The 15,000-nt window shown below is 35.7% G+C and overlaps 1 protein-coding gene across 4 annotated transcripts in view; it reads right to left on the reverse strand.

Moving 5' to 3' along the window:
* Positions 1-15,000, reverse strand: part of LOC135226556 (endothelial lipase-like) — a 49,973-nt gene that overhangs the window by 28,247 nt on the left and 6,726 nt on the right. For 2 of the 4 annotated variants that reach the window (XM_064266223.1, XM_064266226.1), the window contains exon 1: positions 261-340. The exons of 1 other annotated variant lie outside the window; for it this stretch is intronic. The gene's annotated coding sequence lies outside the window, so the exon portion shown is untranslated. Of the gene's footprint in view, positions 1-260; positions 341-7,552; positions 7,693-15,000 lie in introns of those variants that run through there. One more of the 4 variants, XM_064266225.1, reaches the window with a different exon arrangement.

Below are 15,000 nucleotides of genomic sequence, written 5' to 3' on the forward strand. Positions count from 1 at the left end.
AGCTCATTTTTTAACCAGGAAATATTCATGTGGATCATTTATCGATATGGAAATGGTTCAAAGGGGTCATTTTAGCTTGGCAAAATTTCGCGCGAATCAATTTTGAAATCAGGAATGTTGTGCGTGAGTTATTTCTGAGTCTGGAAAAAATTCTCATTTAACACAGCATCAACTATGGGCCAAAGGCCTTATGGTGATGGTCAAGAAGCGAAGATGAAAATGAAATGGATGAGAATGTAGAACCTCCTCCGAAAACCTACCGTGCAATCGTCTGCCCTTCTGTCTGTGTGCCCTGATACCTCCTCGTAGAATGAGCTCCAGAATCGGTACCCTTCATTTTGCTCTTTTTTTTTTTGTCGTGGATGGCAACCCAAACCAGTCTGCACTTGGGCATTTGGGTACAGCCCGTCTGGCGTATTTGGCATCGGGCCCATCCTTCATCAACCCAAAATTATAGTCATCACTTCTATGGCTTATGAGGAGCAATTAGTAAAAGAATTTTCCTCGTAGGTCAATTTCAAACGTGAAAGAAGGTTTCAGCATTGCATGTTACGAAAAGTGTGCATGGATGAGTATTCTGGGGGCCGATTTGGATAGTAAAAAATCCATAAAATGTGGAATCTTAACATTCTAGCAACAAGTGTAGCAGACCTTGAATTTTGGTCATAAAAACTAGCATGGCTAACAAACCTGATCCAGCTGGTTGTTATCTTAATACGCACACGCAAATCTAAAAACTACAAAAAAAATTCTTCTTCTGCCGTCCCTCATGTAATCAGCGAAGGTAAGTTTTTGCGTTGAACTGAACGAAAAGAAATACGCAAACTACGTTCATTAAATCTCCCAACTTTAAGAATTAATATTCAACTATGAGTGTAGATAATACTTCCCCATCGCATCAATACCTTTTCATCGAGGGGCTTTGTTTTATATACAAATGGAAAACTGAATTTGGCATGTTGACAGTGAACCAATGAAATTTCAAGGCTTGAGTTGAATCACTTCGAACGCATCACAAGGTCATCCTATGACTCCTTTTTCTTTTATTGGGCAGCATATGTCACATCCCAGTGATGGCTTGACTTGACACGAGGCCATTTTCTCTGTCCTCAGCCATGAGAGCATCTATACACGCCATGGAGTTTGTTAACCAACTAGCGGATGTCACCAATCTTTGGTATTAACCCGGTATATATACACACACACACAATATATATATATAATACACATATATATATATATATATATATATATATATAGACACACACACATATCTATATATATATATATAATTTATATATATATATATATATATATATATATATATATATATATATATATCCACCTTAGTAGTCACCTATTCCGAGGTGCTAGTACTAAACATGGCGGAAGCTCCTTGGGACGCCGTGTTAAATACTATCCCTCGCGAATCAAAGTATTATATACATCCATTTCTATGTTGTGTGGTAGACAAATTATATTGATAAACGATAACTTTGGGTGGCCGTCTGCTTTACTGAGCTTGAGTTAACCCTGGACTTGGAAAAAGGTGGATACATGACGGGTTAATACCCTAGTCGTTTTTGGTCCGCTGAAATCTTGAAATTTTTTTCTATTTACTTTTTATAAGTATGCCTAGTAGTCAAGATGGATCAATGTTTCAAACAAGTTCTCACATTTTCAACATCTTAAATCCCTCGGCAATTTTACTCCGAGCTATTATCCCATTCAGGAGAAAGAATGTTGATAGCCTTACATCTCGTTTGGATGCCCAGTTTATTTGGCTCCGAGCACATATCCTGAACTACGCCCTGTAAATGCTATGTAATTCTTATAATTAAACACATTCGTTTGCCCAAAGGGCAGCTAGCCGAGAACAGAGACCATGAGACATTAGTCTACATGTTAAAGTTTACCAAGTGGCAATTTTCATCAAACAATTTGTTGTATGTAGATGAAAATGGTTATGAATAGCTATTATAATTCGAACAAGTAATTACAATTCTGAAGATAAGTAGTCCTTGCAGGTCAGCTTGATCACGGTCCACGGATAAGCCACACCTGATCTGACATTCTGCTTGATTCGTGGACAATGAATTTTACATTAAATCTATGCATAACACTTGTACATCAAACTTACAACAGAGTCGGAAAATGATACAAAGACTGACATGGGAAATCACTATAACTATCATACAGAATGACATCGAGAACATTAAGTATATAAGATAAGGACGAAGTATTATGTTTGACCAGTGTTTGTGATTTCATTGGACCCTTAACATTCCTGGTAGTGCATACAGGTGATAAAAGAAAAGTGGCAAAACGGGTTTGGACGGCAGCTGAAATGCAGCTTGGAAGGCCACTGTACGTATGTAGACGTGCTGCAAAGAGTCTCTACTCCATTAGTGGTGAGAACGGGGCTGTATAGGAGCTGTGACATATTGTGCTGCTGAAATAATCAGGCGGAGAATAATGCCTACGGAAACATATCTTTAAATGACATTATTGGGTCATTTCATCAACAGCTATCATTTATAGTTACCTTTACAAGGCACACAATAATCGATTGTATAGAATGAGATGATTAATGCAGCCTCAGTGCACCAGAGGAACGTAGCGGCTGCATAGATTCTGTATCTTTCAGCTGCTTCAGATCCATCAAATGTGAACGATGTCATTTCTGCGTTTGATATTGTACCCCACTCATTCAAAGGTCCAAAGTGTGCTTGATTATGAGTTGGTACGTCTTTCCCTATAAAAAGAGCCAGAAATGCTAATAACAGAAATAATAATAAGGTCTGAAATGCGTTTAAAAATCATAAACAAAATCTTCAACCTTTACCTTTGGGAAGCAATCACAGCTACTCAAAGTCGTAACTGTTAATATAAATAAAATTTGCCTTAGTTAATCACAGACAAACTTCGTTAGACTACTTAAACTGAGAAGGGCTTCACAAACGCGCAGGTGAATTTTATGCGAATGGCTGAGAAGAATTTAATGAGCTAAATCGCACTCCTCATTGTTTAAGGTTTGTGTGAGTCAGTGGGAAGCCCTTCATTAGGCATAATATGATGACCAAGGCAGAGCAAGGTGCTGAATGAGCCTAAAAACAAGTTTGCTGCCCTGGTTGTTGTCCCGAAAGCCCACCCACAGGACTGTTCTTCAACTGGTATACGGTGTAGCAGACCTTGAAAGTGCTAAGTCTCTCTCTCTCTCTCTCTCTCTCTCTCTCTCTCTCTCTCTCTCTCTCTTACCCAGAACAAGGCAATTCCAGAGACCATGGGACATCCTGTAGACTTTTATATCTTTTGGACTCCATTCACTCTCTCCTCTTTAAGGTCAGTCTTATGATTTCAATCTCTGAGCAATTTCTTTCATTCTAACCCTCTTACACCCGAAATATCGTTAAGTCATTCAACAATATATCAATGTTTGGATCAATAAATAAATCCTATATTGAAACTGTTAGTATATCATAAACAGTCTAGAAAACCAGCGGTTAATAGCAACTATAATTTCAGCCCGAAAATTTTACTCGTTTTTACGAATAGAGCAATCCACATGTTAACCTTAGGTAATCATTGTCCCTTTTTGCTCTATGTGCAATTTGCCATTGCTTATCACTCTCGGCTATCTTGATTACGTTGACAGACTCATTTTCAGCATTTCCTTCCTGACTATGATTTCTATCGCTTCAACTTTCATTGCAACCAAATAATGATCAGCTATACTTCCAACCGATCCTCTTCTACCCCATCAACTCCTTTTCTAACCATTTTCTTTTTTCCGGTGTAATTATGAACGCTTTCCTTTGGAAATCGGCTATTGCCAACAATCCTTTTGGAACCATTTCCATTGGTCTCCCTCACTATCGCTTACTTCATGGAACTGCATACCTTCCAAAACTGTCATCACTTTCTCTGCCACCTCCTTTGCACTTAAAAATCACCCAGCATGACCACTCTTTCCTATTCTCAGAACCATACTCGTCACAATCTCTTTCACACTCATTATTTTTCTATTCTAGGACGAAACACTTTCTCTAGCTTCACCCATTCTCCTGTTTCAGTCTTATCAGATTTTCCTTTGTTTAAATATATATATATATATATATATATATATATATATATATATATAATGTATGTATGTATGTATGTATGTATATATAGCACCAATGTATTCTCGGAGCAGTAAAAACATGTGGTGAGGTTATTTATGATCGATGGCCTTCCCTCGGTAACCGAAGGGGAAAATCTTTCATTGCCCAACAAAGCAGCCCCCAAGCAGCTCCTTTCTAAATTCCTTCTGCATAAAGAAGCTTTTTATCTTCAAGTGAGGCGGTTTTTGCAAATCAGTTCCTCGCAGATTCGCCTGTCATCTTGGGTCCTGACCATTTTGCGAGGTGACACAGCAGAAAATTTCGGGTCAGGATGCACAAAAACTCGAACACTTGTATATGACCACCTGATACCTGAAGATCCGATGAATCAGACCCGGAAATAAACATCGTATATTATCAGATCGTTGCTCGACCCATCTGATCAAATCAAAATTTGCTAAATAAAAGGTCACCAGTTTGTGAAGAACGACAGCGTGGCACAGCATCTAAAAAAAAGGTCGTTGAATGGATACACTATCTTGAAGCTCTGGTCTAAATGGCGCTGGGGCCTTCATCTTTTTTATCAGATTGTGCCAAGGATTCAATTGTAAGTTAAACATGACTTGGAACTTCATTGTTTACTGTCTTACTAAATATTATAGCACGGCCGAAATTAACCCCATACATATACTGAAGCGTGTTTGTAGTTTAGGAAAGCTTCAATTACTATGCATTTATGTTAAGGGCCAAATGGGAATTATCTCTTTGCAACCCACAGTAGTTTCATTATAATCGTACTAAATAATCATCTAGCATGACATAGCGTTATTGAAATGAAAAACTTGGAATCTTGTGACTTTATCAACAACGAAAAAGCTACAGGAGATGCATAGCATGACTATGAGCTATTGTATTTGCATGATGCTTCACAAGATAAGGAAACCTGTGGCTTTTGTCAAGAAATAAATATTGTACATTTATATATATACAGATGCATGAGCAGCCATGTCATAGAAAAGATAAGATCCACAAAATAACAAAGCTCTACGTAGCCATCAGTTGTACACACTCTCAGATATACTCAATTTCATATTCACTCTTCCTCTTGGAAAGACATAAAAATTTCCTACAAATCATTTCTCTCTCTCTCTCTCACTTGTAGGCAGGCACCAAGACGTCTAGCGTTCCAAGGTCTAACTTCCATTCATTGAGAAGGAAACGCTCCCCGGATTCCCAGAGAGCGAGGTGAGCGCCGCCTCCTGGTTAAGAGGTCACCTCAAGGTTGCGGAGGCAGGGAATGAAATGAAAAGCGTCGGGAGGGACCCAGAGCAGACTGACTTCGGACTTCCCGTTTTCGATATGAGTGTAAGAACAACGCTTTTCCTTATTTTTTATTGTATCTAAAGCCGCGTTGTTCCTTTAACCATTCCGTAGAGCGGTCCGCGGCCTTTCCGCCGATGTATAACTCATGTAATTTCACTATTTGTATATCTTATAATCTTTAAATGTATGTCTCTGAGAAAACAAATCCTTCTGGCCCAGACCTAGTTTCTCTCTGTTGAAGTAGGATACTACGTATCCGTCCGCAGCCTCCTTTATAACCTGTTATTACCTGTAATAAATCTGTACGGGCTGCTCTAGGAGCAAGACCCCGTGCTGGCACAATGCCAGCTTAATCTCAAACAACAACGTAATAAATTATCAGTACCCAGCTACCTGTCTTACTCTCTGGTCCTCACATGAGCAATGTCATGCATACGACCATTGTCCTTTAGGCCCAGGGACTGGTTTCAAGTGTGCTTCTCTTAAAGGTCTGCGGTTTGTCATTGGCATGATCTATATCAAACTACTTCTTCAGTCAAATATTTGAATGCTTATATATTTATAGTATATGCAAAGAATCATCGTCCCTTATATGAATCATAAACTAGCTGAATTGTAGCGAAAATGTACTGACACAAGCACACCAAAGACCAGCTTGTATCAAACATTCTACTCAGATCAAACCCAAACAATGGCGAGCTTTCAATAATTATGATTAATCCCATTAGTATAGTCCAGGATGCATTAGATGAGAGCGAGCAAACTGTTCAGATCACAAGATTTTCTTATCACTTCAACTTTATTCTATGAGCAGTTGAAATGCACGCATATAAAAATAACTTTATTTTGATACCAAAGTAACATCTGTGCCCGTAGATTGAAAAATAACCTTCAATATTGTTTACCCTTGAAAAATCAAGCATGGAATAACGCAGCTCTGCCTGCGCTATTGATTCGCCAGATATTTGGTACTACTGTCCTTCTTTTAATTGCACATTCATTCCATTATAGTCAAAATGACTGTTTATTGTGACCTTCATCTATCCATCTATAAGTATCGTTCCACCGCCCAGCAATGAAAGAAAGATAAGTATGTCTAGGCGAATCCTCGAAGAATCACAGAAAATGACTGGATTTCAAACTTTTGTTCGACAAGTTATCTAGCTAAATAGCCCCAAAGCGCCTCACAGACAATAAACCATATTTCATGCTCATTCGAATATTAACTTACTCATGTCATTTTTTTTCTACAGACAATGAGATGAAGAAAATATTATTTGAAGGTCATCGTTCGCTTACGTTTTACCTGAGTAAACTATTTGTAACAACTTCGTCATTTATGTGTTTGTATTTTAATATCATCGATATACATTGGCATAATTAAATTGCAATAGTTTGTGAGCCTTTTTTATATATAAGCATTCACATATGTTCCTGAATATATATTTTGAATCTTTATCACAGTAAGGCAATGATATCAGAATCATTGATTTCAGCCAGTCACGAGCTAGCTACGTGACGTGGATGGCTGGATTGAAGAAAATTATAGCTATGCACATGCCACATCTGCTTACCTATGTAATTAGTGAGCGGACAGATGGAATGATGCAACCTATAGCTATGCACATGCCACGTCTTCCTAAAGCCTACGTTGGTGATTGTACAGATGGAATTGAAGTATACTATAATGTCTTTAAAACAAAAATGTCCCTTCTAGTTCACACTGAAAATGTTCAATTCTCTTACGGAATATATCACTTTCAGTTAATCATCAGCAACGTTTGTGATTCATTTTCCGTGTCAGTCAGATTTTAAACCCGTCCTGGGTGAATGAAACAAACGGCCACAGACAGTGCATCGTACTATATACAAATGAATGTCAAGGACGTTGGAGATTATACACGATGGAGTACCGACCAGAGGTGAATGTTTCGCAATTGAATGGAAGGTCGTGGCCTGTCTGGCAGACCCTGTCTCGACCTGTTAAAAACACAGGCCACGACTCTTGGCTCCTTACGTCAAGTACTATTTATGACGGGCATATATGAATGAATATACACGAATGCACACACTGAGAGATGTAAGCATATTACAAAGCGTCATGAAAAAACGCACTACGATCTTACCTCACACAAAAGCACGTCGTCTCAGACACTTCCACTTAATATCATCAACCGTCACACACTAACATATGTTCTAATATGATGGACAGCACCCCACACATGCGCGCGCACGAACATACCAATCATGATTTCTACCACATGCTAGTATGTTCTATAGAAAACGTCACACACATGATTACGTTAGCACAAACCAAACGCTTGAAGATATCTAAAAAAGTATATCTTAGTTTAACCAGACCACTAAGCTCATTAACAGCTCTCCTAGGGCTGGCCCGAAGGATTAGATATTTTTACATGGCTAGGAACCAATTGGTTACCTAGCAACGAGTTCTACGATTCGTTGTCGGATTCGAACCGCATCGAGGAATGAATTTCTATCACCAGAAATAAATTCCTCTGATTCCTTGCTGGCAGAGCGAGGAAGAAGATATCTAAAACATATGCTAGCAAACGCTATAGAAAACGCCACACAATGTTACACATGATCACGTTCGCACATATGAAACGCTTGAAGATATTACAGAACGACGAGCACAAAGACCCTCATAGAGTTATTAACACAAATACATTATAAAATGTGAATAGGTACTACAGTAATGCTGTTCACAATGACATGGCACTGAATATCCAAATGAGTTCGGCATATTCGCTTAACCTTTGTCATTAGACCTGTTTCCTTGAAAATGACAGTTGAAGATTTTTCCGATGCTTGTCATTATCGAAATGAAATGAAAGACTGTTTTACCTTGAAAGTGGCAACTTTTTCTTTCGTAACAAATCCTGAAGCGAAATCCAGTTAAATCGATTGGAAATTTGGTTATCGATCCTGGAGTGGAGTCTACTTTTTCCCTTGCTTTGAGGCCCAGTATTTTGCTCAGAAAGGTATTTAACAGAACCTTGGCTGGACAACAGTAATATATATCTTTTGTCATGAGGTTGAAAAGGATGCTCAGAAATTTTATACCGATCACAAGTGAAATAAAATGTTTGCCTTAATTTTGACAATCTTTCAACAGAACCTAAAGTGGAAACCCAGAACATTTTTTGCAATGAAAAATAAACAGCCTCCTCAAAGTCACATTTTTTTTTTTTAGCTATAGAACCAGGTTTGAAGACCAATAAACGATTTCGTCAAGAAAAATAAATAGAATGCACAAAAGTTCAGTAGCAATTGCCCAGCGAAACCTTATACTCCTTATTTTTAGAAATAGGCAGGCTATGCATTACTTTGTCTCAGCGACCCATATACAATGCGATAAAGAAAATACGCAATAGATATCATCGTCGCGTAGTAAGTGCGGAGGCAGATGTTCATGAAAAAAAGTGAGTCACGCAATACGAGGGAATTATGCAATACTCTCCGGTCAACAAGGAAGCTACCGCTGTTCCAAAGCGCTTTGTGTCAAGAGTTATTAATCAATTAATGCATCAATTATCGCGGAAGAATTTCAACTATTCTATCAACTATTGTTTCAGCCATTTTCAAAAGGAAGGAAAACTGCATCTGACTGGAGATTGATCTAAACTGCAAGACAAAATTTTTCACAGCATTTGCGTTGTCGAGTAAAAATGGATCGTAAATACTCGCATGGACGCACATACTCACACACACACATGCACACGCACACACACACATATATACTTATATATATATATATATATATATATATATATATATATATATATATATATATATATATATATATATATATATATATATATATGTGTGTGTGTGTGTGTGTGTGTGTGTGTTTATGTGTGTATCTTTCACTATACGTACATGCATACATACATTTTTACATGCTTATATATATATATATATATATATATTATATATATCTATATATATATATATATATATATATATATATATATATATATATATATATATATATACATATATATACATACATATGCTTAAAATCCCAGTAGATGCACGTGACTTCATAAATAAGCGATACCACGGGAAATGAAAGTCAGGAATCCAAGCGCTTTCGTCTTTATTCAGACATCGTCAAGGAGCTACTAAAGTACAATCGGAGAGGAAGGCCTCAGGTACAAACAAGATCAGGAATACCAGATGGTTAATTATCAAAAGGGTAAAAATTAAAAGGGATAATCCAGGATTATCGGATATCACACGGTCACAAACTTAAACAGATTCTGACCCTAACCGAAATTACAAAGTATCTTACAGTCCAAAACATGTAAAAACTGAATATATTAATTTTGTTGCTTATATTTATCTACAACTTTTTTCATTATGAAAGCATCAAGTTTAAATAAACCAAGACTTAAATTTAGAACATTTCTATTATTTGACTTGATAAAACAAGATTCAATGATATTCCTTTTAAATGTGTCATACATGGGACTAAGGCTCTTGCTTGACTCCAGTTAATAGGATGGTCTAAATCTCTCATATGTACAAATAATGCATTCGATATTTGCCCAGTTCTCACAGAATATTGATGTTGCTTAAGACGCTGTGAAAGAGATTTGCCAGTCTGTCCGTAATAGATTTTATCACACTTTTTGCAGGGAATTTCATATATGCAGCCTGGAAGATCTTTAGGAGAATTTTTGATTACTAAACTCTTGACATTAATATTACTGAAAACAACATTTATGTTAAAAAGCTTTAAAATTCTAGGAATATCTAAAAACCTTTCATCATAAGGTAATTTTAGAATGTTATGCTTACTAAATTCAAGTTTGTCATTAATTGAATAAAATGTTTTTCTAGCTCTTTTCCATGCCACATCTACAAAAGTCCTTGGGTATTTAAGTTTCATGCAATATCATAAATAGTTTTTAATTTCAGCGTCCAATAAACTGCGGGCTACAGACACGTAAAGCCCTTAGGAACATCCCAGAAAAAACAGAGAATTTAACATTTTGATGGTGATTGGAGTAGTAATGAACAAAAGAGGCAATATTAGTTGATTTTCGAAAGACTGAAAAGGTGGAAATTTCTATCATTTCTATGGACAGTTACATCAAGAAAATTCAAATTACAATTTCTTTCTTCCTCTACAGTAAATTTTATAGAAGGGACTAAATTATTGAGATTATTAAGGAATTCCTGGAGGTTTTCGTGAACTGGCCAAATACAGAAGATATATATATATATATATATATATATATATATATATATATATATATATATATATATACATATATATAATATACATATATATACATATCTATATATATATATATATATATATATATATATATATATATATGTATATTATATATCTGAATCACGAAAGTTTGGAAAGTGATAAGTCCATAATTAAAGGTAAGAGCCACGAAGGAAAAATAAAAAGCGTCGTTTATTTTTCCTTCGTGTCTTATACCTTTATTTATATATATATACATAAATGTGCACTTAATTATATTATTGTTATGTAATCCAATGTATAGCGAAAGAGACGAACAGGTTACCGATTAGTAAAAACTTGAGAAGAGGAACTGAAATTCTCTGAGCCATGACAAAGAAGCTCTTTCACTTTCAGGAAAACTCCGTCTCAATGAATAGTGGAAATGAGAACACAAATCACGCCAAGTCAAGCACTAGTTCTTCCACCTGCATGACTTTCACCTTCCGGCGGCTAACCGACGCCCACCCCGCCCCACCCAACCCATAGCTTCTTTTTTCTCAGAAAGTATAAGTAACATGGATTTACGTTCATAGAGATAGGACAACTTGCTCAAATATATAACACCAATCTGAGAACGTAAACGGGATGGCTAGAAGTGTCGCGATTTATGTAGTATTGGAATGGGAACATTTCCCGATCCACTGCGTCCTGGAAAGTGGAGATCCAGCTGTTTCATAAGACTGGAAATGCCTTTAGTAGGTTTGGCTATTCATTGCAGGAATTGCCATTTTTTATATAATCTCCTAATGGCTAATGCAATGACGAAGTTATATGTGCTGTAGATAAAGTAATAAATAGGTGACATTTTGATTGGTTTTATCTTGGTAACTCTACAACAGCAATGGTACTATGCATATAACACACACACACATACACACACACACTCAACCACACACACACACACCACACACACACAAACATATATATATATATATATATATATATATATATATATATATATATATATACATAGTACCATTGCTGTTGTAGAGTTACTAAGATAAAACCAATCGATATGTCACCTGTTTATTACTTTATCTACAGCACATATAACTTCGTCATTGCGTTAGAGATTAAGAGATTATATAAAAATGGCAATTCCTGATATGATTATATATATATATATATATATATATATATATATATATATATATATATATGTATGTATGTATGTATGATATATATGTATTATGTATAGTATATATCTATATATATATATATATATATATATATATACATATATATATATACATATACATATATATGTATGTATGATGTATGTATTTGTATTATATGTATTATGTATAGTATATAATACTATATATATATGATATATATATATCTATATATATATGTACTTATATATTATATATATATATATATAGATATATATCTTTATATATACATACATACATACACATACATAAATATTATAATGTATAGACAAATTCCGCAAAGTAAAGTGAAACAATAAAATGCCTCTTCAATACTGGTAGAACCTTCTGATTAAATACTTTTCCGTCCATTAACAATCTCTAGAGGTTTGTCCCTAACCCTTATTAGTTGTCTCTGCATTTTCATTGAACATTATCTTAGTTTTACTCCAATTCATTTTCAGTCCTACTTTCGGCTTTCTCTATTTAAATTTTCTGTCATCTTTTGCAATTCCTCCCCCGACTCACTGACTAGAACTATGTCATCTGCAAATCTTAAGTTGTTAAGGTATTCCCCATTAATGTTAATTCCTACATTTTTCCAATATACATATATATATATATATATATATATATATAATATATATATATATATATGTGTGTGTGTGTGTGTGTGTGTGTGTGTGTGTGTGTGTGTGTGTGTGTGTGTATCACGGGAATCGAAAGCTGATATAATATAAGATATGAACAGAGTCTACCGCCGCGAGGAGAGTGAAACAAATTTCCCCCTTCACTCTACGGCATCGTCAAGCAAACTTTAGGCAACAGAAGAAAATGATTACGGAGAAAAATTGTTCGTAATAAATAAATAAATAAATAAATAAACACTCCAAGGTTACAGGAACATAAAACCATTTTATGGCACACAAAGGTAATCCTATTTGAGGTTGATCCTCCTCCCTCAGGTGGGGAAGGTTAGCCATGGATGAATTCATGCACTTGATTAACCAAGGAGAGACGTTAACAAGAATCCCTGATTATCTTGGGTTTCTCTTCATTCTCCTTCAAATGTCTTATGAGGAAAGGGTCAAGAGTAAATAGACATGGACTCAAATCTATTTTCTTTATTTGTTACCTTTATCAAGACAGATTATGAGATGTTCGTTGAAACACTATTATTATATCTTGTTATTATGTTAGTATTGGACGAATTAATTCTGCGTCATTTTTCACTTGTGCAAAAAAGCATTATGATTTATGATTTCTTCTGGCACTCAGACCTGCTCATAGAGCTAAAAGACAATGAAGCACAGTCTACGCATGGGATTTTATAAACCATTGTGTATGCGCTATTTTTTTTTTTAACATAGTCGTTTGATAGTAAATAAAAGCTATCATTGTCCGTGCTTCTGTTATATGTTGTTTGCTCTGGAATGCCTGAGAGTCAAGATGAATTGAAGGATAGATCCTCCTCTCCATTCTCCTTTCTCACTTAAAGGAGGAGATGGTCTCATTGGCTGATAAGGCAGGCAACCGTACCAAAGACCTTCCGCTAAGTGGAATCGGCCTCATATCTCTAGATGGTGAGTCGTAAGCGTGTGCGCGAGTTTTTGTAAGTGAAATTATCTGTATGTAAACTAAATTGATCTCGATGAATTTGCCGTTCACCAACTTCCCTTCAAAATCATTCAAACCTTTGGTTACTTACTATCATTTATCAAATCATAATACACCTCAATAAGAATCGTGTTATTCTTACACAATTTATGAAATGACGAAAAAAGTCCTTCGCTGTATCCCACAGGCGTGTTCTTCAGTCAAATATTTGAATGCTTATATATTTATATATGGAAAGAATCATCGTCCCTTATATGAATCATAAACTACCTGAACTGTAGGGAAAATGTACCAGCACAAGCACACCGAAGACGAGCTTGTATCAAAAGGTCTACTCAGATCAAACCCAAACAATGGCGAGCTTTCAATAATTATTAGTATAGCCCAGGATGCACTTAGATTAGAGTGAGCAAACTGTTCAGATCACAAGTTTTTCTTATCACTTCAGCTTTATTCTATGAGCAGTTGAAATGCACGCATATAAAAATAACTTTATTTTGATACCAAAGTAACATCTGTGCCCGTAGATTGAAAAATAACCTTCAATATTGTTTACCGCTGAAAAATCAAGCATGGAATAACGCAGCTCTGCCTGCGCTATTGATTCGCCAGATATTTGGTTCTACTGGCCTTCTTTTAATTGCACATTCATTCCATTATGGTCAAAATTACTTTTTATTGTGACCTTCATCTATCCACTCTATCTAAGTATCGTTCCAACGCCCAGCAATGAAAGAAAGATAAGTATGTCTAGGCGAGTCCTCGAAGAATCACAGAAAATGACTGAATTTCAAACTTTTGTTCGACAAGTTATTTAGCTAAATAGCCCCTAAGCGCCTCTCAGACAATAAACCATATTTCATACTGCTTCGAATATTAACTTAATCATGTCATTTTTTTTCTACACACAATGAGATAAAGAAAATATTATTTGAAGGCCATCGCTCGCTTATCTTTTACCTGAGTAAACTATTTGTAACAAGTTCGTCATTTATGTATTTGTATTTTAATATCATCGATATACATTGGCAAAATTAAATTGCAATAGTTTGTGAGCATTTTTTATATATAAGCATTCACATATGTTCCTGAGGAAATATTTTGAATCTTTATCACAGTAAGGTAATGATATCAGAAACATTGATTTCAGCCAATCACGAGCTAGCTACGTGGCGTGAACAGATGGATTGAAGAAAAGTATTGCTATGCATATGCCACATCTGTTTACCTATGTAATTAGTGAGCGGACAGATGGAATGAAGCAACCTATAGGTATGCACATGCCACGTCTTCCTAAAACCTACGTTGGTGAATATACAAACAGAATTGAAGTAGACTATACTATCCTTTAAAAAAAATGTCCCTTCTAGTTCACACTGAAAATGTTCAATTCCCTTAAGGAATATATCACTTCCAGTTAATTATCAGAAACGTTTGTGATTCACTTTCCGTGTCAAATCAGATTTTAAACCCGTCCTGGGTGAATGAAACCAAGGCCCACAGACAGAGCATC

The sequence above is a fragment of the Macrobrachium nipponense genome, chromosome 14 (assembly GCF_015104395.2).
Source record: "Macrobrachium nipponense isolate FS-2020 chromosome 14, ASM1510439v2, whole genome shotgun sequence".
Lineage (NCBI taxonomy): Eukaryota > Metazoa > Arthropoda > Malacostraca > Decapoda > Palaemonidae > Macrobrachium > Macrobrachium nipponense.